Source organism: Mytilus californianus, unplaced genomic scaffold (assembly GCF_021869535.1).
Source record: "Mytilus californianus isolate M0D057914Y unplaced genomic scaffold, xbMytCali1.0.p SCAF_8, whole genome shotgun sequence".
Classification (NCBI taxonomy): domain Eukaryota; kingdom Metazoa; phylum Mollusca; class Bivalvia; order Mytilida; family Mytilidae; genus Mytilus; species Mytilus californianus.
Window position 1 is genome coordinate 8,152,163 of NW_026262734.1, and position 23,206 is coordinate 8,175,368.

At 31.3% G+C, this 23,206-nt stretch overlaps 1 long non-coding RNA gene across 1 annotated transcript; it reads left to right on the forward strand.

Annotated features, from left to right (window-relative positions):
- Window positions 1-16,147: 16,147 nt before the first annotated feature.
- On the forward strand, window positions 16,148-21,302 carry LOC127711374 (uncharacterized). The gene is made up of 3 exons (XR_007986661.1): window positions 16,148-16,328; window positions 18,301-18,396; window positions 21,066-21,302. It is a non-coding gene; the product is annotated as an uncharacterized LOC127711374 (long non-coding RNA).
- Window positions 21,303-23,206: the final 1,904 nt, after the last annotated feature.

Consider the following 23,206-nt stretch of genomic DNA (forward strand, 5'->3'; position numbering starts at 1 on the left):
TTTATGTATTCGTTTTTATTCTGTAGTTAGTCACCACATCGGTGTTAACATGTATATCTATTATATAGTCATTTTTATAAATTCACTGTTTGCAAAAGTATGAATTATTCTAAATACTAAGGATTTTCTTATCCCAGGCATATAACCATAACCGTCTTTGGCACAACTTTTTGGAACTTTTGGTCCTCAATGCTCTTCAAGTATGTACTTGTTTTTGCTTTCGAACTTTTTTTATCTGAGCGTCACTGATGTAGACGAAACGCGCGTCTGGCGTATTAAATTATAAGCCTGGTACCTTTTGATAGCTATTATTTGTGTGTGTCTCTCTGTAGTCCTGTCATGTAATCTTGTCAATTTAATGTTATATTTAACATTGTCATAAAAGCGGGAGGTTTGGCTAGCCACAAAACCAGGTTCAACCCACTATTTTTTCTTAAAATGTCCTGTACCAAGTCAGGAAAATGGCCATTGTTATATTATAGTTCGTTTCTGTGTGTGTTGCATTTTAGTGTTGAGTTTCTGTTGTGTCGTTGTTCTCCTCTTATATTTGATGTGTTTCCCTCAGTTTTAGTTTGTAACCCGGATTTGTATTTTTCTCAATCGATTTATGAATTTCGAATAGCGGTATACTACTGTTGCCTTTATCTAACCCCACCGCATTTTTGCGCCTGTCCCAAGTCAGGAGCCTCTGGCCTTTGTTAGTCTTGTATGTTTTTTAATTTTAGCTCATTTATATGTTTTGGAGTTTAGTGTGACGTCCATTTTCATTGAACTAGTACACATTTTGTTTAGGGGCCAGCTGAAGCCCGCCTCTGTTGAAGACCCATTGGTGGACTTCAATTTTACTTAATATTTTTTGCTAATTGATAAATATGTTGAACAGATTTTATTAGAACAGGCAAAACTTAGATATACCAAATGTATAATTTAGTACGTTAGACTGGCGTTTCGTCTACATAAGACTCATCAATAACGAACAAATCAAAATATTAGAGACACAATCTAATACATTTGTAAGTGTATCGTAAATGGATTCACTGCTATTTTACAATTGTCTAACACATATACTAACATATACTTGAATGAAAATTGGAAAGTCTATAAATATTAACTAATCAACATATGAAATCGATTTCAGAGTAAGAGACGTTTTTTTTATCGGAAAGAAATTTACCTGACACCTCGGGACCAAAGTTTTGATTGGCCAAAATACATACAAAAATGACAGCCTCATAACCGAAAACTGCATATATCAGAGTAATAAAGTTGTCTGTGAATATACAAAAAACTACTGGAAATGTAGGATGACAATGAATCATTTAAGGTAACACGATACCAAATGACGTTACGTTATGAGTTATCGTTCCTGCCGTCATTGAACAACGTTCACAGATACCCGTTAATGCACCAGGTTTCGTCGAATTTTTTGGCGGTTGCCCCGCAAATACTTTTATTGAGAAATAAAATAATAGAATAACCTTTTATGTTTGGTTCTTTACATTTAAATGTATTCTTATCTATAAATAAATAAGCTTTTGTACGATTTATCTATATATGTTTTTATGGATAACAGACTGGGTTTTATTTACTCTGTGTTGGTTTTTTTTTTTTTTTTGCAATAATTTTTTATTTACAATGCACGCCGGTTTATGATGATTTTTTTTTTTTTAAAGTAGAAATCCAAATTATACAACGCCTTATTCAACTGTTATGTGTGAGACTACGACGAATTGTACCTCTATTCAGTTAAGAAAACAATTTGCTTTAAAATGGTTGCCGAAAAACGCTACTAGCAGTATAGAAAAAGGAAAATTATTTGGAAAGAATACGGATATAATTAAGCGACAAATGCACTATATAAGCAGACGTGAAAACTCAAACAGACAATGGTTTGTTGGAATGGAATACAAAATAACAATAGTTGAACTTGGTTGCTTACCGAACAACGTTCACTATACTACAATTGTTACCAGTTTCTAAAAATTATTGGACTGTACAGAAGAAATCCGATATGGTTTCGGAAGCTTCTTTAAAAAAAGTGCCTGCAATGTAATCGTATAAGCGGAGTTTACACAGGACAGCAACAATGGAATGAGGAGAAAGTTAACAATGGCTTCAACATATCGGATGTCAAACTTTAATGTTCACCCGGTAAGGACGAACTAAAATTAAATCATTCAGATCCCGTTCCATTTTTTTTTCAATTCCATTTCGAAAACAAAATAATTTTCCAAAATCAAACCATTCATTAAAACAAAAACAACATGGTCCCACAATACATTAATAATCGGTGCTTTGATGAAGGTAACCTCAATAAAGCGCTTCGAACGCAAACGAATTATAAAGAGATATTTTCATTAATATATATAATTCAAATGACAGAAATAAACTGAAAAAAAACGACGGGATATTAAGATTATTTTGATTTTAGATTTCTGTTAATTTATGCTTGATTGTTCACATAATGGTGTGTTTTGTTGTTTGAGTTGGACATGATGTTCAAGTACAGATGATGAAAAATGCACCATTTCATCATTCGGTGAGACAAAGCGATTCACATACGATTATCAAATGTGCCTTTTTGGGGGAGAAACACATTGCTGACATTGAGCGTCGGAAAAGGCACTAGGGTATTTGCACTTTTAAGGAAATGGTATAACATGTGGTTAATTTTATACAGGTATGTATGAAGAAACAAGTCTTGGTATTTCTTTGTATGCATAAATGGAGATTTGGGATATATAATAAGACAGTAACTGACCAATTAACGACACACAAAACCAACGACATCTACATAACACTTGACTAACGCAGGATGGACGACGTATTTTATGTACCACTAATTTGTAGATTTACTAAAGATTCGTTGTTCCTTTAAATTTGAAAGTTAATAAGTATATTTATTATAGTAAGTATGAAATATATCAAATTATAATATCACATGCTCACAACAATAGTGATATATTAATTATAACAGTAACGTTTGTCAGTCTCAAAGTACATATTTGTTAACGTCTTTAAAATTCTTGTATTTCAGAAGAAAAACTAATGAGGCAACTTTCCATTAAGGTAGATAGGGTGTCTTCCTCCATCTTGGATTTTGAAATACCAGAAAACAATCGGTCTAGATCTTTAATAAAATGTGCAAATTTTGAGAGTAGTAGGTAATTCATGTGTAAGAATTTTCATTTCAAGATAGAAAATGACATGTTTTATCATATTTATGGTTGTATTTTACAAAAAAACAGAATACTTTTGTTTGATTCAATTTTTTCCAACTTTGCCACATAAGGGGAGGCAACTCAAATGTAAGGGCAGATAATTCAGATAAAGTTACTTTTACAATAGAATGTGTTAGGAATTTACCTATTTTTTTATGTAGCAAGAAAACGGGTCCCGTGACCCAATTTTTTCTTTTTCTTATCTGAAAACATAATATTAGAGCTATCTTCTCATATTTTATCTCAAAATTCAATGGTGTAGTTTTCGTTTTATGGCAGAAAATTGGGTTTTCCATGCATAATCTATACAAAATCTGTCAATTTTGCACAACCTGTAGCGTGAAAATAAGCCCCGTGACCTATTATTTTTATTATTTTTTTTTAAAAAGCATGATATAAACTACGTTTTGGCAAATCATTAAAAAATTCTATGGATTATAATTTAGACACCCCATCTACCTTAAATACAAAATAATGTGATGATAGCTTGCTTACATTGCTACATTTGAGATGTACATGTTATCTGGATGTGGTTATGTAGATATAGAAAAATATCAGCCCGCGAGCCAGAATATGAAGCTAAATGTCGAGTGAGCGTAGCGAACGAGCCATTTAGCTTCATATTCTGTCGAGGGGCTGATATTTTTCAATATCTATACAATCCACATTCAGATAACATTTATATCATCTTTCAAAGCAATGTTTTTTATCAAAATTTCCTTTTTCAATAATTTCGCGGGAATTGTTATTACCAGAGTGTCTCTGTTATTACTAGGCAACACACGTCATCAAAATATTAAACCGCGGATACACCTTGTGGCCAAAATACGCAGGGTAAAATATTCCCATTAACCAGAGGAAGAAAAATGTTTCGTGTACATGATAATGCATATATGAGAGTATAATATTTGAAGATGATACAAAAAGAAAAGAAATATTAAAGATTATATTGGAAGATCGTAGTATTTCATATCACCAGAAGAAGAAAATTTCTACTCGCTGACGCTGACTGCAGAACAGCATACGCTTCATAAAAAAATTCCAGAAACGCATCAAAATGCTGTTTGTTTTCAAGACTAAAAATACACATATATATTTAAGTAGTCGTAATTCGTAAAAGGAGAAGTTAATTTGAGAAAGACAGATGTTGGTAAATTGTCCTTCTTGTATGTAAATAGTTATTATTTAAAATGAAATGTTTAATCTAGAGTGTATAATATATGTGCATTTAATTAATCAATTTTTATTATAAGTTTTACTGTGAATTTAAATGTTTTTAATAATTTAAACTGCCACCCCCGCATTTTTTGGGTCATTTTTTCTTCAACTGAAACGACTCTGTTTCCTCCAAAAAGTCATATCAAATGAAACCAAAGCATGCTGTACCTTTTTCCTATAGGATATACATTTAAAAGAGATAATAATCAAAGTATTCTCAATGTAAATTCTTCATAATTTGAAATAAAAGGAAATTGGTTTGCAATCCTTGTATGATTAAACTAAATATAACAATAAATTTTGTCTCATTGATTCCTTATGATGCAAGTTCTACTGAATGGACTCAAATTATAAAAAAGCCTAAACCAATGGCTTTAAATGGTTTATAATCATGTACTTGCGAATAAATAAGAACGAGAAAGATTCGATTTCATATTTTCCTTCTTCGATTTAAACAAAATAAATAACTATGCATATTAAAAGTACTTCATAGCAGTTTCTGATTGCTAAGTCAACAATTATGTTTTAGATCACAAGTCATAAGTAAGTCACACTTCATGTAAGTATGAAAATGCTTTGAATAAGAGTGATTAAAATGCAAGTCTGAAAGAGATTGTTTTAAGTTCAAAGGACAACCCTTTTGGAGGATTCCTTGATTCATCACAAAAAAAATGATATTCCCAACAATGAATGCGTTTTGTTTTAGTCATCTTAAGGTGGTGCACAGACAGTATAAAATGTCCTTACCTAAGTTTTAGTTAACGTCAAACATTTTACTTAAATAGAATAATTAATCCAGTCAAATTTACTACAGTTGAACTCGCCATTGCTTTTTTAAACAAACACACTAAATGACACTAAATATGTGTACATTCTGTTCGGATGCATGTTGACATTGATGTGTAAAACCAAAAAACTACAATGTCAAAAAATGTCTTTCTTTTGGAATTTAGTTAAAACGGGGTTTCATAAGGGGTGACAGAACGTTAGACTTGATTTTTTTTTAAACTTTGAGATACGTATTATCAATTTGTTTTATAGTATAGATCTATGATCATCTATATAATCTTTGTTTATCTATGACAAAAGAATAAAAAAATAACAGACAATTTCGAAGGAAGGGCCAATTTAGGCATTATTTTCTTTAATAATAAGACACATGCTTAACATATAGAAAGAAATCTATTTCTGACCCCAATGGCATGTTAGAAATAGAAAATAAAAAAATGTCCAAATTGCCGCAAAAATATTTTTTTCCGCGAAATTAACGCACTTTCAGAATGGCGGGCTTTAATATCAGTCCCATTGTTGTCTTAAGAAAGTAGCAACAACGGTCGTTCCTAAGAGCTTGCTTTCCGACTGCATTGTTGACATTTGTATCGATAGATTGATCTCAATAGAGGTCAGATCAATAGTTCAAATTAGGTCAAATATTCAGTTCTGAAAAAAGTAGTCCCGGCAGAACTTATCAAGACTGCCGTCGACACCATTTCATCAACATCTCGTTTCAGAATGTAAAGTAATTTTAGGAAAAAAGAAATGGTTCGTTGTAAAATATGTACTGCAAGTGTAATTTATTTTATTTAAAGAATTTATTTGGTGACTTATCATTTTTACAATACAAGGCAATATGTTGGGAGAATTTGTTGATAAGTCCTGCTCACTTGATAATGTCTCCTCACTTGCACGCGATAACTAGATACGAGTTTTACAGATATGTTGAGGAAGCTGATATAGCGGTGGGGAAGGATGATAACTCCATGTTACATTCCGCTATGAACTGAGTATTCAAAAAGATATTTTGTCACCAAATGCCTTATAAAATAGAACATCGTCATATACGCTTAATATATATTTTGATCCCTCGACAAAATGCCGGGAGCATACTTGTTTACCCGTGTATGGTTCACCATCCGTCCCGCACACGATATATAGATGAGGGTTCAAATTTGACATTTTGATAATATATAAAGGCAAGCAGAGAACATAGTCCTCAATTGACAGAATGTTGACTTTTTTCTTCTTAAGTGAAATTTGGAAACAGTTTGCAAGGTTTGTCCGACTAACTACACACATATCTCACACATTTACACAATATATTGTATACTATATTAAGAATATGTATTTCATCAAGATCTTGATTTTACAACAGAATGTTTAATTTCTTTTTAATGGCTGCATTAAATGTGTCGTTAGAAACAGCTATTTCAAATTGTATTGTATCGTTCTGAACATGTATGAAATATTTGCCATCGTTAAGCAACCATCAAACAAAAACATTTGTACTTCAAAAATTTACTGTTTCCTTAATAAAATTTTTTAAGCACTTTATTCATGCATGGATTCAGGGGTGGCATCACCTTTGTTTACTTTGGTAGGGTATAGTTGAACATGTTGAAGATTCTTTTTTTTATTAGCTTAATGTCCACCCGGTTAGGACGAAATAAAAGTAAATCAGTAGATCTAATAGAAAATTTTCGAAACCGGACAGGGTAAATGAAAACAAAATATCAAACACCGTTCAGATACCCTATGAGTTAAAAAAAACGTTATTCTGTATCAGTAACGTTACTTGTTTTCTGTTAAATTCTTTGCATCTCGGTCAACTTTGAAGCAATTTATCTAGAAAACAAGGATGGTGACATATACATTTCTATACATGCATGGATTCAGTGTACAATCGCCAATATTATGTTAGTTTTTAGTCTTTCTCCGTATTTGAGATTATAGGCATCGATTGTAAAATTCAAAAAAAAAAATAAGTATTAAAAAGGCATTTCCTCTCTATTTCTATGTAAATTTATTGGCAAAATTTACGTTTTTAAAGGAAAATTATAAAAAAAAAACCAAAAACAGCGACCCCAATTTTTTGTATTTGTATTTCATAATGTAACTCGAATAAAAGTACAAGTGTGCCAAAAAATTTAGAAATCGGTCAGTACCGTGTTACCTTAATTCATGTCAGAACCGAAACACCTCTCTTCAGGTACCTTGATATTAGAAGTTGTTGTGTTATTACAAGGGACAACAAAGTATGCTAAGAAATTTGGACGAAGTGTGAAAAGAAGAAAAATCTTGTTTTAAAACATGCAAAATGTACCTAGTGCTATCTATATATTATGAACCTGGTATATTGAAATCCAATGTAACATATACCACATCATCTTATTTACAATTACTTCATTCGAAAGTACTACCAAAACTGATTATTGTCAGCCTATAAAATATATGTACGTTATCAAAATAATACATTACCCCACGACATAGTTAGATATATCAATCCTAAAACACCTTTGTCTAACATGATGCCTTGCTGTATCCACTGCATAGTTGACAAACAACATCCAAGAGAATAAATAAAAATTGTATAATTGTTTTTCACTTGTTCCGTTGATTGACAGCGTTTGCTTTTGTCAGTTTTTATGGCCTTTTTTTAATTTGCCTTGTAGTTCGGTATTTTTGTGATACTTTTATATCAAACAGCATCCTAGATTTAATTGGTTGTTAATGATGTAATGTATGACAGAAAAATTGTGTTAGCAGTATAGAAAGTATTCTTTATAATTTTCAAGTTTTTATGGATTTCGATAATTATGTACGAAATAATCATTGATTTTTTATGAAAAAATATATTTTTTCAAAGGGAATTATAAAGTATGCAAACGTTACGGAGAAAACTGTAACTTTGATGTTTTTCATGTACTAGTCACGGCAATTTACTGCTACTGAAAAAAACTTTAAATTTCGATAGATGTCATTTTAAGATTTTTTCAAAACGAAATATTCTATTAGATGATGTTATTTTCTAGTTCATTAATTTTTCGACAATTGCATAAAATGCAATGTGGGGAAGACGTCAATTTTGAAAGCAACCCAACGTTTACTAAGACCAAAAGGCATCTCTATATCAACTTACAGTTTATAATGATTTACAAAACCTGTATACGGCCATCCTACAAAAATAAAGTAAAATACAATAGCTGCTTGTGCCTTCTCTTTAAATTACAACTCATATCGTAAACAGAAAGCATGGCAAAGCTTTAATTCTTGAACATTTAGCATAAGAAGTTCTCATCAGCACACATACTTCATTACATTTCTAGCATATCAAGTCTATTTAGAGAGCCACTATCGTCATTTTGCATTTGTTTCTTATCATTACCGTTGTTCGATTTGTACTACAGACAAACACTGCCAAAAAAAAATGAACTTTTAAATATGAAAAAAATGTCTCTATGTGAATTTTCAAACGCTACACAAGGATGTTAATGACAATTACACGATATTGCAGTCTGTCATGAGTAAGGATATAAGAGCCATTATCTGCAAAATAGTGACAACAACAAAATCATATTCCATTGACATACAGTTTGCATATACATTGTTTATGTTCTTGAGGGGGGGGGGAAATAAATTGCAGAGACCTTTTGATGAAATTAAAAAGAAACACATTGTTTCATTCAACATCAGTCACCACAAAATCATTTTCAACATTCAAAGATACATAAGAGAGCCTTGTCATTGGTAATGTAAGTAAGGAGTATAAAAATTCCTTGGACATTATTCCTTAGCTAGAATACAATTAGCATCTCTGACAATCAATTGCATCCAAGTGAAACGTAAAACCAATTTATATAGCATACACTACCATGACCTTTCGATATCCGACGTCTTTCCCAACAACTAGGGTAATATAATTCATGCTATATTAAAATCTGTGCTTTTTGTTACAGGTATTAGGTGCTTAAAAAAACATATGTAACGTGTAAACAAACTTCGATATTACATGACGGTGAATACATAAAATATCTTTATTTAGATGACAGTAGACAATCAAAGCGACGTTTTTGAGAAAACAGAGACAATATCCTCAACAATAACATCCCGTGCGTTTTCCTTTTTGTGATACTTTTACAAATCTTTACAAAATTGAAGCTCTATACAAATGAGGGCAAAGGTGGTTCATTCACATTTGTTTACGAACTCGCAGTTTTGACATGTAGGTATCTGATAAAATACTAACTTTGCGAGGAGTTTAATTGAGCTAATTTTAAATCTATCTTTAGATTAAGTTAATAGAATCTCTTATCTGTTTAAGACATAAAACATTGAAACTACAGAAAGCATTGCATCAGTTTTACATTTTTTGAAACTGATATTATAATTCATGAATTTTCATTGCAACAAATTGAAATTTTATAAAACGCAGAGACCAATAAACTGTGCTATAAAACTGCATAATATGAATAAAGTAACACAAGATATAAATATACGTCAATGACACAGCAATACAGCGACAAACAAAACTAAAATCCTATTATATATAGATTATTCCACTGCATTGAGCTTGATACGATATTTCTCCATTCGAGATAGATAAATTTTTTAATTTAAAACACGAGGCTAGCGAAGAAAAATTGAACTGTCGAGAGAAGAGATATATCGTATATATATATATAACATAAAGACAGAAAATGTATAAATCGGCTGAGAATTAGAGAAAGGATATATATAAATAGACATATGCATTTGCACTATGTTACGCCCTGGACCGTTCACAGTCTATATACAATGAATTCATAAATTTAAACACAACCAAAGATATGACAATACAACCTAATTCTCCAAATAACAAGAAACCTTCAGATATGACATACGAGATATTCTGGAATTTGGGACAGACACATGAAAATGTGGCGGGATCAAATTACCTTTTTGAGGTCTAAGCACTCATCTTTTTAATGGTGCTTGTTTGGATTCGCACAACATGTATATTTTTTTTTTATTCGAGTCAGTATCGAAATACTAGAAACTATGTACATACATTGTAGTACCCACAGTAACGTATTCGGGCTTTTCATGTACATTGATGGTTTTTCCTATGTGAACAAAATGAGCGTATCAATTTAAGCCTGTCAGTTTGATGGCATTAAATCCTTTACCATATCAGTTCGGATGTGGAACAGAAAATGACAAATTTAGAAATTTCATCACCATCATGCATTACAAATAATACTTATTTTAGAAGTATAGCACCACATAAGACTATCAAGATATTGCAACAAAAATCAGTATCCAGATTATTTTAGATGTTTTCATTGAAAATTTTTGGATCCGCCAACTCCACACTTTAGAACCTGATGGTCTTAACGAAAAAGATGAGAAAAGATACAGGAAAGATAAAGAATAATTTAGTACACAGCATCGTCCTTTTTATCCTGTAATATTGGCCAATGGACGTTGCTAACTTCAACTACCAATTTTGTAAAAATCTTGAACTTCATCCAAATTATGTATTATTTTCAAGGCAGCTAAATTCAAGTGCAACATATTCATTGAGCTGCAAAAGTTTCTTATCATCTACATCCGATTTCACCTGGATAGATGCACGCTTGATAAAGCTAGTTAGTCTAGCGAAATATTGCGTTTATTTTCATCATTTTGTAAATATTTTAAACATTCTTATATTTACATACTAAATAGTGTGTTAAAATTACATTGTTAGGCAATCTATATATATATATATATATATATGTATACATTCTCCAGTATCCCTAAAAACGACTTGTTCTAAAAGTATTATGAAACGTTTTGCTTTCATTTTTGTATTTCTCGTAATGTCCTTTTATCGTAGCGAAAAACTACATGTAACAAACTGAACTTAAAATAAAATTGAGAATGGAAATGGGGAATGTGTCAAAGAGACAACAACCCGACCAAAGAGCAGAAAACAGCCGAAAGCCACCAATGGGTCTTCAACACAGCGAGAAAATCCCGCACCCGGAGGCGGGCTTCAGCTGGCCCCTAAACAACAATGAGCACTAGTTCAGTGAAAATGGACATCATACTAAACTCCAAAACATATAAATGAACTAAAACAAAAATCATACAAGACTAACAAAGGCCAGAGGCTCCTGACTTGGGACAGGCTCAAAAACGTGACGGGTTAAACATGTTTTGTGAGATCTCAACCCTCCCCCTATACCTCTAGCCAATGTAGAAAAAAACAAACACACCGCAGTACGCACAGTAAAACTCAATTTAAAAGAAGTCGGAGTCCGATGTCAGAATAGATAACAAAAGAAACTAAGTAAAATGACAATGATACATAAATTAACAAAGGACTACTAGCAGTTACTGACATGCCAGCTCCAGACCTCAATTAAACTGATTGAAAGATTATGTCTTCAGCATATGAAAATAAAGCACAATCCCTCCCGTAAAGGGTTTAGTATCATACCATCATAAAATATATGAGAGGAACATAACCCGTATTATGCCAACAACTGGTTTTAGAATAAATGTGTTTATTTCCGATGCAAAGACCCTATTAGTGTATCAATATTAATACCACAAATAAACCATCTTTTATGACCTGACAGCAGTATCGTAGCTATATCCCTTCTGAATAAGTCTGTTTAAAGGTTTGGTAAGCTTTTGAGATGAATGCCGACATTTTTGTGCTTTGTAAAGAATATTACCATAAAATATTGGATGTGAAATACCTGAACGTATAAGATGTCTGCATGTTGATTTATGTTTACGAATGATGTCCTTGTACATAATTAGTAAATGTTTTAACTAGTTTGTGATATCGAAAACCCTGGTGTAATAATTTTTCCGTTATACAGAGATTTCTTTCGTTAAAATCAAATACGTTGTTACATACACGAGCGAGTGACAAGGGAACGTCACCATCTAAAAATGGATAATTAACTATAGGAAATAAAAAATCATCTCTTTTATCATAAATTTTTGTATTAAGCTTCCCGTTAAAGATATAGATATCAAGATCCAGGAAAGGGCAGTGTTCATTGTTAGTAATAGCTTTATATAAAGTCAGTTCAGCAGGATATATCTCTTTAGTGTAAATACTGAAGTCGTCATTATTGAGAGCAAAGATATCCTCCAAATATCTAAAAGTGTTATTAAATTTTTGTATCAGATGTTATTTCGATAGGTCTTTGCAGATTTTAGTCATACATTGAAACTCATAACAATACAGAAACAGGTCCGCAATAAGTGGTGCACAATTAGTCCCCATTGGAATTCCGATAACTTGACGAAATACGGAATCTCCATAGCGAACAAAAATGTTATCTAGCAAAAAATTCAAGGGCAGTTATAGTATCAAAGCAGGTCAAATTGACATAGTTCTTTTGTTTGTTGTTTCTAGAAAAAAGACCTAAAAGAGTTTGAACATATATATTCGCATTCTGACTTTTTAAATGCCCATTTAATTAGGTGTGTGATTTTTTTCTAAATAAGATTATGAGGCAAAGTAGTATATAGGGTAGAAAAATCGAAACTTTGAACAGATTCGAAATCACCAATATAAGCGTGTAATTTATCAAGTACTTCCAACGAATTTTTGACAATCCAAAAGTAATTAATTCCACTATTTTCAAAGGCCTTATTTGAACAATTTATTACCAGGTTTTTAATTGTACCTAGTGTAATAGTAAGTAGAATAGACAGTTTAGTGGTGGAACATTGGCTTGAAGACGAAATAAATCTATATTTGTAAGGTGTTTCGTGCAGCTTCGGAAGCCAGTACATGTTAGAACTTTCATTGTATTTGGTTCTGCTTGTAAAGAAGTAGCTAAAAGTTTATGTTTGTTACAGTTGGCTGGAAAAAAAAGAATATTAGAAAGGCAAGTAAAACCCCAAAAGACCACATTACATGTTTGTCATTTCAAGGCCTTTTATAGCTGACTTAGTGGTATGAGTATTGCTTATTGTTAAAGGCCGTACGGTGATGTATAGGTGTTAAATTGTGTCAATTGGTCTCTTGTGGAGAATAGTCTCAATTGCAATCATATCGCATCTTTTTTTTTATATTAATTATATGTAAACTGAAATGAATTAAATGTTTTCACAAACAGAAGTTTGCATTTTATTTGGGATAAAAAATGACCGAACACATGTCATAATGGTATGCACTGAAGTTCATTGCATCGGCACTTGGTATCGTGTGTGTTGTTCCTTTATATGAAAGATCCATCATCCAGAAAAACGTAACAGGTATCTGATATTCTCGGAGCAATATTTTGAGAAGTGACATGCAATGTTTAAAGTTCAATATCCGTGTAATACTAATGAATTGATATTCCATATCCTGTGTTTTTCTATTAAACAAAACATTTAACCGTGTCTCAGGATAATTTGCTAAGGATTTAAGTACAATTACTGAAAATTTATAATCACTTTGTATGGTTTTAATCATAGCTGTATTGAAAAAGATATTCTACCCTTAATAATATAAGATGCTGTAAAAATAAATATATCATTTAATGCAATTACTTGAGTACATTAGTCTGTTTATCACTAAAATCGGCTTATTGAAAGTCATTATATCTTTATTACAACTAATGGATTGTTCTTCGTCATTTATAAACACTTACAATTTTCATGAAATTTTAAACAAAGAAATCTATCTCTTAATAAAAGAAAACGTACATTAGTAGGTTCATCTATAAAATCGGCTTATTGAACGTCCTTTGTTCATCACTACATCTAATGGCTTGTTTTGATTAATTTACACATACATTTATATATAAATACTGTTCTAAAGGGATTTTAAACTACCAATAAGGTAAAAGGAAAAGTAAAGCAATTCTTAAAAATATGTGTACGTGGTTATAGATAATATATCAACACAACAAGTATGATATATATAGAATAATGACATTAATGTTTTTGATATTGGCTTTATCATCAAGAATAGCAAGCGAGCCTGACAAGGCTGAATTTCGAGGTGATGGAGTCGGTATTAAATGAAAATTACATTATTCTTTTTATCGGCAATTTGAATTAGTTGTAAGTTTTTTTTTGGTTGAGAATATGAAATAAAACACAACAAAACGTTGTGATAGTTGTACGGTTATATGAATGAAGTCGCGTGCATTTCATTTATCTATGTTTTTTAAAGGGAAATTATTCAGAGATTTAACAAAACTTGTGTATAAGATACATCATGAAGTATCTAAATTTTGATATTTTTATAATAAAGAATTTTTGTTAAAACAAAGATATTCGATGAAATTTTCATATGGATACTGTTTGATAAGTTATCACACATACACTGATTTTTGCTTTTGCTACAGCCAATATTCATTTTGTAAAAGCGCATAATGGGTTCGACTTACTGCCCTTAACAACAGTTTGATACTAGTTACTAGAAATCTGATGTTTGTCATAATGGTACTTTACAGCTGCTTACAGGAGACCTCAAAATAAGAAAATGGATTTTTTTAATAATTCGAAATGGAATCTTAACTGTATTTGTAAGGGCTAGTTTGTTGAAAACCTTTAAATAGAATGCATAGTAATTTAGCTTAAGAGCCAATCCGCCAGAAAACCATGCAATATTCAGAAAATCGTCCAAATCGACAATCACAACTTGACAAATTTTTATACATCATCTTAATCCTTGACATAAAATAAAAGAATTTGATCACTTAATTTTTCCAAGAATCGTATCTATTTTTAGTAACAGCCTCATTTGCATAATTCTGTAAATTCATAATGAAACCAAGGAAAAATCCAACTTTTTTATGCCTTTTAAGAATGACCCAGAAGCATATTAAATGAGGTAGTTGAGTTTTTAGAGTAATGTCAGCTGAAACTCATCCATTTTACTATGTTATGATCAATACAAATGAAAATTTAAACGATTTGGCACATTGCCAGGAGCAGGGACACAAAGGCGGTGTTTTTCATACATGAATTTACGTGGTTTTCATTCACTTCTATCTTGCAAGACCCATTCCGGATTTGTTTGCAACTTATATCGGTTTTAACTATGAGGTATGTTTTATATCAAAACAAAATATTAAGCTTGGCAAATGACTATTATATGTTAATTTATGCCTTGGAAGAATGGTGATTTTAGTCCCAAATTGACACATTTTGATTTTGATTTTAATTAAATTCTTAACACAATTGGTACTAAAATGGCTCATAAAATCATTCGAACAAGTAAAATCAATTTGTCTGAAAAATGAAATAAGACGTATTTGTACTGCAAGTCCAAAAATCAATAAATTGTCTGAAACCAGGGAGTCCATCTTTTATGATCTTCCATTGACTTATCTCCCTTGGGTAAGATCTCAAACATGTCAGCTCCCAGTGATGGTTTGGCAGACAAATGTTTACAGTGACGTTTGTGATTTTAATAATCTAGGATGAGCATGTGGGCTATCCCAGCCTTATACATCTACATATTACAAACTATTTAAGATATCTGAATGCACTAAAGACCAAAATAGCATTTCCAAAAAAAATAATTACTGCCAAGAAATTTGACAATCATGACAATAATTTAGTGAATAAACATGATAAATATTGATTGGAAAAATAAGTCCATGAACAGCAAAAAGTGTTTTTAGATTTCAACGAGCAAAACAAAAGTATTCTAAATCATTCTTCTTAAAAAAAAAAGTGAGCGAGTGGAACCACCTTGCTCGCACCAAAATTGAGATTGAGAGTGTCAAAACTGCTCTGGCGCACCATCAATAAATCAACGACACTCTCTCTACCGTGGTATTGAAACCAGCATTGGTAACCAAACATATTTATACAGATACAGACTACCATTCATCTACATTTAGGAAGTCTGAATAATACTGAAAACTATGGTGAAGAATTTCCAACAGGACTCCTTATTTTATATAAGACAAGGAGTGGTTTATTTTCCTATGGTTGTTACATCATCTTGTCGTTGAATATGCTCGAAGTACAGGGACTTTTATGGAATTCATTGACATGATAGTCAAGCAAGATGTCAACATCTCGTCCAACCCTCTTCCAACAAAGCCAAAGCTGACCAAGGATCTTCACCCTTTCAAAACAGGCTGTATACAGGACAAGTTATTCCAGTAGGAACAGGTACAAATCTTACAATCAATTTTCATTTGTTCCATATAGTCAATCTGAAATTAGGGGACCAACAATTGATACATTAAATAGATAGATATATACTAAAATATATGATAAAAGAGATGATTTTTCATTTCCTATCGTTAATTATCCATTTTTAGATGGTGACGTTCCCTTGTCACCATCTTACGGTGTTTATATATCTCAACTTGTACGATTCGCTCGTGTATGTAACAATGTTTTAGATTTTAACGAGAGAAATTTATGTATTACTGAAAAATTATTACACCAGGGTTTTCGATATCACAAACTAGTCAAAACATTTACTAAATTTTATCATCGGTATAAGGACATCATTCGTAAATATAGCTCAACATGCAGACTTCTTATACGTTCAGGTATTTCACATCCAATTTTTTATGGAAATATTCTGTATAAAGCACAAAAATGTCAGTATTCACCTCTGAAGCTAACAAAACCTTTAAATAGACTTATTAAGAAGGGATATAGTTACGATACTGTTGTCAGGTCATTAAAGATTGCATATTTTGGCGTTAATATTGATTCACTTATAGGGTGTTTGCATCGGCACTAAACACATTTATTTAAAAACCAGTTGTTGGCATGACACGGGTTATGTTCTTCTCATATATGTTATGATGGTATGATACTAAACCCCTAACGGGAAGGATTGTGCCTGATATTCATATGATGAAGACATAATCTTTCAATCAGTTTAATTGAAGTCTGGAGCTGGCATGTCAGTTAACTGCTAGTAGTCTGTTGTTATTTATGTATTATTGTCATTTTGTTTATTTTCTTTGGTTACATCTTCTGACATCAGACTCGGACTTCTTTTGAACTGAATTTTAATGTGCGTATTGTTATGCGTTTACTTTTCTACATTGGCTAGAGGTATAGGGGAGTATTGAGGTCTCATAAACATGTTTAACCCCGCCGCATTTTTGCGCCTGTCCCAAGTCAGGAGCCTCTAGCCTTTGTCAGTCTTGTATTATTTTTAATTTTAGCTTCTTGTGTACAATTTGGAGTTTAGTATGGCGTTCATTATCACTGAACTAGTATATATATTTGTTTAGGGGCCAGCTGAAGGACGCCTCCGGGTGCGGAAATTTCTCACTGCATTGAAGACTTGTTGGTGACCTTCTGCTGTTGTCTGTTCTATGGTCGGGTTGTTGTCTCTTTGACACATTCCCCATTTCCATTCTCAATTTTAGATTAAAAAAGGGTTGAAGGGGCATGTGAATATTCTTTTACACCTGACCTGTTTCTAAGACATCTTATTTATTTCCTATGGCAAAGTGCAAGCAAATAATATATATCCGTATATACATTGTTCTGTCTTGGGACCATTTAATTAAAAAAGCAAGGGGGAGGGTTAGAATGGTCAAAATATTTATGTCCTTGTCAGCTTAGGACAGAATTTTAATTTTCAAGCTATTAACCAGGGTACAATATATATTTATTTTCTGCTTTAAAAAATCAATTTATAGACCAGAATCATGATAATAATCAAAATCTATTTCAACATATTCAACGTTTAGCAGGTCAGGTTTTTATTCTCTTCCCCTAAGTTATATTTTCAGTTCTTACTGGAAGTTGTTCAGCTCTTTGTCTACTAAAATAACTTTTATCTCGTGGAAAAGCCTCCTACAAATACATGTTTTACATACAACAAACTGTACACTAGACAACTTTATCCAGAGAATAATATTTTTTTAATGAAGACTATGGAGACTAAAAAAATCAAAAGTATTGCAAACTTTTGTAAAGTTCAATTTTAGGACCCTACATGTACATGTATGTAGATTACTTATAGAGCCCTTTTTAAAAGAAAAAAACATACATTTAAACTACATGCACAGTGATGCTACACTACCCTACATTTCCTGTCTGATATATTTTATTTCATGTAAAACAAAATTGAAGAATTATTTTATAGTTAAACACTTTTTATTTGTAGGGCTATATATATGCAAGCAATGCTCAATTAAGATGAATTTTTGTAAAAGTGACAATAGCCAGGTCAAACTAAATACATGTATAGAAGAAGATATTGGTAAGTTATTATTAACTTATATATTAATTTAACTGTTTGTATAACATGGTAATCATACAAAGTATATGTAATCACTTATATAATAACATAATTATACAATTACATGTTATACATTTGTACATCAGTTTTATTAAACAGGTCTTTGTTAATTTGGTTTCCCCATTGAAAAATCACTTTGCTAATTTTAATTTGTAGTACTATATTGGGCGGCTCCTATAGTTTCCATTCAATAACTAACAATGACTAATGAACTGTTCATACATTCCATTTCAATAATTTTATTTATTAATACGTATTACTTTTACTGTTAAGTCTGTTTTTTGTGATATCCATTTTACGTGACTCTGTATTTATGTATCCCGTCATACTTTGACCGACAAAATTATTTTATGTCTACCTGTGCGAATTTCAAACGAGCGATTTTACGCCAGTACTTAAAACCTTCCATCCTTTAGGGGTGGATTTTACATAGATATATAAAATCGTATAATATAAACAAAATGAGGATGTTAAATTTTATGTATTCCTTTTTGTGCTTCTTCGTTACATTTGTTTGTTTTTATAGTGATTAAGATGATAACACAATGTTGACTGCTGTACCCCTATTTTTGACAATTTTACCAATTGTGTCTGTTTGTTTTGTTCACGCATCGTTGTCAATATAATGGAATTTGATGCGACTGTCATACAAGTGAGAGGTTTAATATCTAGCTATAAAACCAGGTTCAATCCACCATTTTCTACATAAGAAAATGCCTGTACCAAGTCAGGAATATGACAGTTGTTGTCCATTCGTTTGATGTGTTTGAACTTTTGATTTTGCCATTTGATTGGGGACTTTCCTTTTTGAATTTTCCCCGGAGTTCAGTATTTTTGTGATTTTACTTTTTCAAATATAAAAGGGGGAGATTTTTATTGGTACTTTTGAAGATATTTCACCTGTTCGATTAATTAATTGGTTGTTGGTAATGCTAATGTCCAATGACAAATAGTTCATGCATGTTTAGGACAAGAACAGATTAAAATAAATACATTATTTGGGTTCTTAATATGCTAAATCTAACAATGTACAAATGTATTTAAATAATTTAAGATGTTGCAATTGGGCCCCATTTTAAATTGGTTCACATTGATTTCAAAATGGTCCAAAATTTTTTTTCTTATTTCTACACAACTTGAATTCTTGAGGTTCTTTTGATATACAAAATGCAAATGTTTTGTATTTAGATTTTTAATTTTGGTCCAGTTTTCAAATTTGTCCACATTTTAAAGTCCAAAGGGTCCAAATTTTAACTTAGTTTAATTTTAACAAAACTTGAACTCTTATTACAATGAATTAGGGTTCTTTGAATGATAAATAGAAATAATCAAATATCCTGAATATAAATATGTACTTAGATTTATGATTTTGGTCCCAGTTTTCAAGTTGGTTCAAATGGGGTCCATAATTTAACTGTGTTTGATTTCAACAATAATTTTAAAGATGCTGATTCAGCCTGAATCTAACCTGTATTTAGTTTTTGGGCCCTATTATGAAATTGGTTTACATTGAGGTCCAAAGGGTCCAAAATTAAACTAAATTTTAAATCTTAATTTGATCTTGGGGTTCTCTGATATGCTGAATCTATTAAACTTTATCTTTATACCATATTTATTCTGTGTAAGAAACCTATTCTTTGTCAAATATTTAATCCCATTACAAATTTAGAGCTGTTATAGCTTGAATGTTCTGTCCAAACTTGCATTTTTTCTTCATCTTCCACAAAATTTGTCTTTTTCGGAGATAACTGGTGTTATCTTTTTAAATGAAACTTTAGTGAAAAGAAAAGCACAATTTGTGGATAATTATCTGATGTCAAACATTTTCAAGATGGCCACCAAGGATGGCACAAATTTCAACACTGGTTAATTTAATGAAAATTGTTAATTAGGGATAGTCGTGGTAGTTTGACTTGCTAAACAAAGTAAGGTTGTTTTTTCTTCCAAAATGGCAAACATTTTCAAGATGGCCTTATATGAAAATTGACATTAAGGAATTATAGCACTTTTGACATGCCAACAAAACAATGAAATTTTTTTTTAAAGATGGACACAGCAAATAAAGGGTAAAATTTTCAATTTTGTTGAGTTTGATTTTAAAGAATATTGATATTTAGCTGTACTTTGACACAGAGAACAGATATAAAGATGGCCACCATTTCAAAGATTGTCACTAAAAGCGGTCAAATTATCACCATTGTCTGTTTTCAATGTAAAATTATATTGAGAGGTAATTTGACATGCCAAACCAAATGGAGGCAATTTTTATTGTTGTAAAGATGTTAAGGGCTATTTGGACATGTTTAAAAGGAGTGGATAATAACTATTCTGCAAAAATGATTTGGCTTTAGTTGGGAGAATTTTGTAACTGCATCCACTTACAGTAAAAGTTGTCAATGTTATTTCCTGTCAGTGGTATATATGGAATTAAAAAAAAATGTGGTATGATTGCCAATGAGAACAAATGACATAGAAGTAAAGCTATAGGTCTTCATACGCCATATGGCCTTCAACAATGAGCAAGACCTATACTGCATATATATTCAGCCATAAAAGGCCCCAAAATAAGAAAATGAAAAAATATGAAAACTAACAGCCTGATTTATGTATGTATGTTTTGTGGTTTTCAGATCTAGACTCGCAGCTAACCTTTCTGTCAGTGTCAACAACAACTGAACTTTCACAGCAGTCAACATCAGATTTGGAGACTGATAATGCTTCTAACAGAAACAATTTCAACCAACCAAACAAGCAACAGAAACTTTCCAACTTTAAAACATCAGTTAAATCTACAATGGGATGATGTCTCAAAAAATAACAGTTCATCATTTATGGAGATTTTAATGTTATGGTTTTTCTTTTACAAGAAAGTTTATAGTAAAACCTATAGCCGTTCAAGTATTACAAAAACACATTCAACTTTATTGAAATTTGAAGATTCATATGACTTATTTTAATTCTGTTATCTCCGAGGATGTGATGTAGAGCATTATAGGTACAGTAATCTTAACAGCTATCCAATTTCATTCAAAATTCTTTAAAAAGTTTTGCACTGGTATATATAGACTAAGTAATTTGTTTTTCGTCTAGTTATGGGATTTTTTTTTAAAAGCATTTATGATTTTCATGTTTGTATTGACCACATTGCAGCAACATAGATATAGGTACCATGCAAATCTTGCCTTGTTAGCATACTAGGCTCAAAGGGTCATACAAAAAATTTCCATCACTAAGTGTCTGTTAAAATCATCTGTTTACAGTTTTCACTTTTAAACCATCATCTTAATAACTTTTGAAGAAGTGTCATACATATATATATGTATACAAAATTTAAAAACTTTTCAATATATATATGTTGTTTGTGCTGTATTTAGACCCCTCTAACAAGAAATTTGTTTTTGCATGCACACGTATAAAAATTGCGGTTTTTATCCAACGCAATCGTAGGTTTGAACGTTGTTTTCAATTTAGACTTGTATATATATATATATATAATATATACATATATTGATAAAAACTATCAACATGACAAGATCTTAATACCCAAAATTTTTCTGAAAAATTGGACATAACATCTATGAGCTATTGTCCCTGAAATGTGTAAATTTACAAATTTTCACAGTTTTCTGCTACTATCCGACAACTATATCAATATATTATAAGAATAAATTGCAAAAGTGGTCAGAAGAAACTTTTTTTTTACAGTCTGAACTTATTCTGAATTGTTTAACTTCTAGTTTAAATTGATCGCGTTTGAAATATGTGTTTTTTATCGTTTTAGGTGCACAATTTGTCAATACGATCTATTTCGGCTCCTGGGAGCCTCTAGATTTATAATGAATAATTTGTATTTATGTATGACTATTTTCTTAATGTATTAAATGAAACATTAATTATTCTTTTCCATTTGTTGTTATACTTATTTATAAGTCCAGATCCTATCATATGTCAGTAGTTACAAATTAGACGGCAAAATTGAGAAAATTTGAATATGCAGGTTACCCCATTTTGTTGTGGCATATACCAGACACCAACATTATTTGCCGAGCTTGATATTTTTTTGATTGGGTATATATAGTTATACTTTGCAAGTAGATATGTTGTTTTACAATAATAAACGGGTCTTGGAGTATTTTGGCTCTGAAAGATGACCAAAATCAGCCATTTTGGACATGTAGCTAAATAAGACACATTGAAACAGTTAGATTATACATACACTTAATAGACAGCATTGTTAATTCTATGCATTCTTACACTTAAAGTGATGTATTACTAGGAACAACTATCAAAAAATTATAAATGTTACCATATTTTTTTATTTAAACCAGCGAAATATGCCAAAAAAGGCTTATTTTTGCTGTTTTCGAGCAATTTCATCTGTTAAAACATGGCGCTCAAAATATCCAGATCGGTTCAATATTTTCCCCAAAAAAAATGTGTGGTTATTTACATTACTAAGGTGCACCAATATGCCAAATATGAACTCATTTGAAAAAGTGACATTCGGACGGTTTTGCATGGTTTTCTGGCAGATTGGCTCTTAAGATTGATGAATGCAATCTAAGTTTTGCCAATGAGTGTAAATCATGCATCTACTATACACAGTGACACCTTTTGGGTCTTTTTTTGAAGTAGTCAGAGCCAGACTATATATTTGGATATCATTGACTCTGAAATAATGGGCATAAGTATTGCGTACAAAAAGACAAACATCAAGTGGAAAAGAACACATTTAGACATCTTGATGCTTCCTCTTCCAGATTAGTTACCT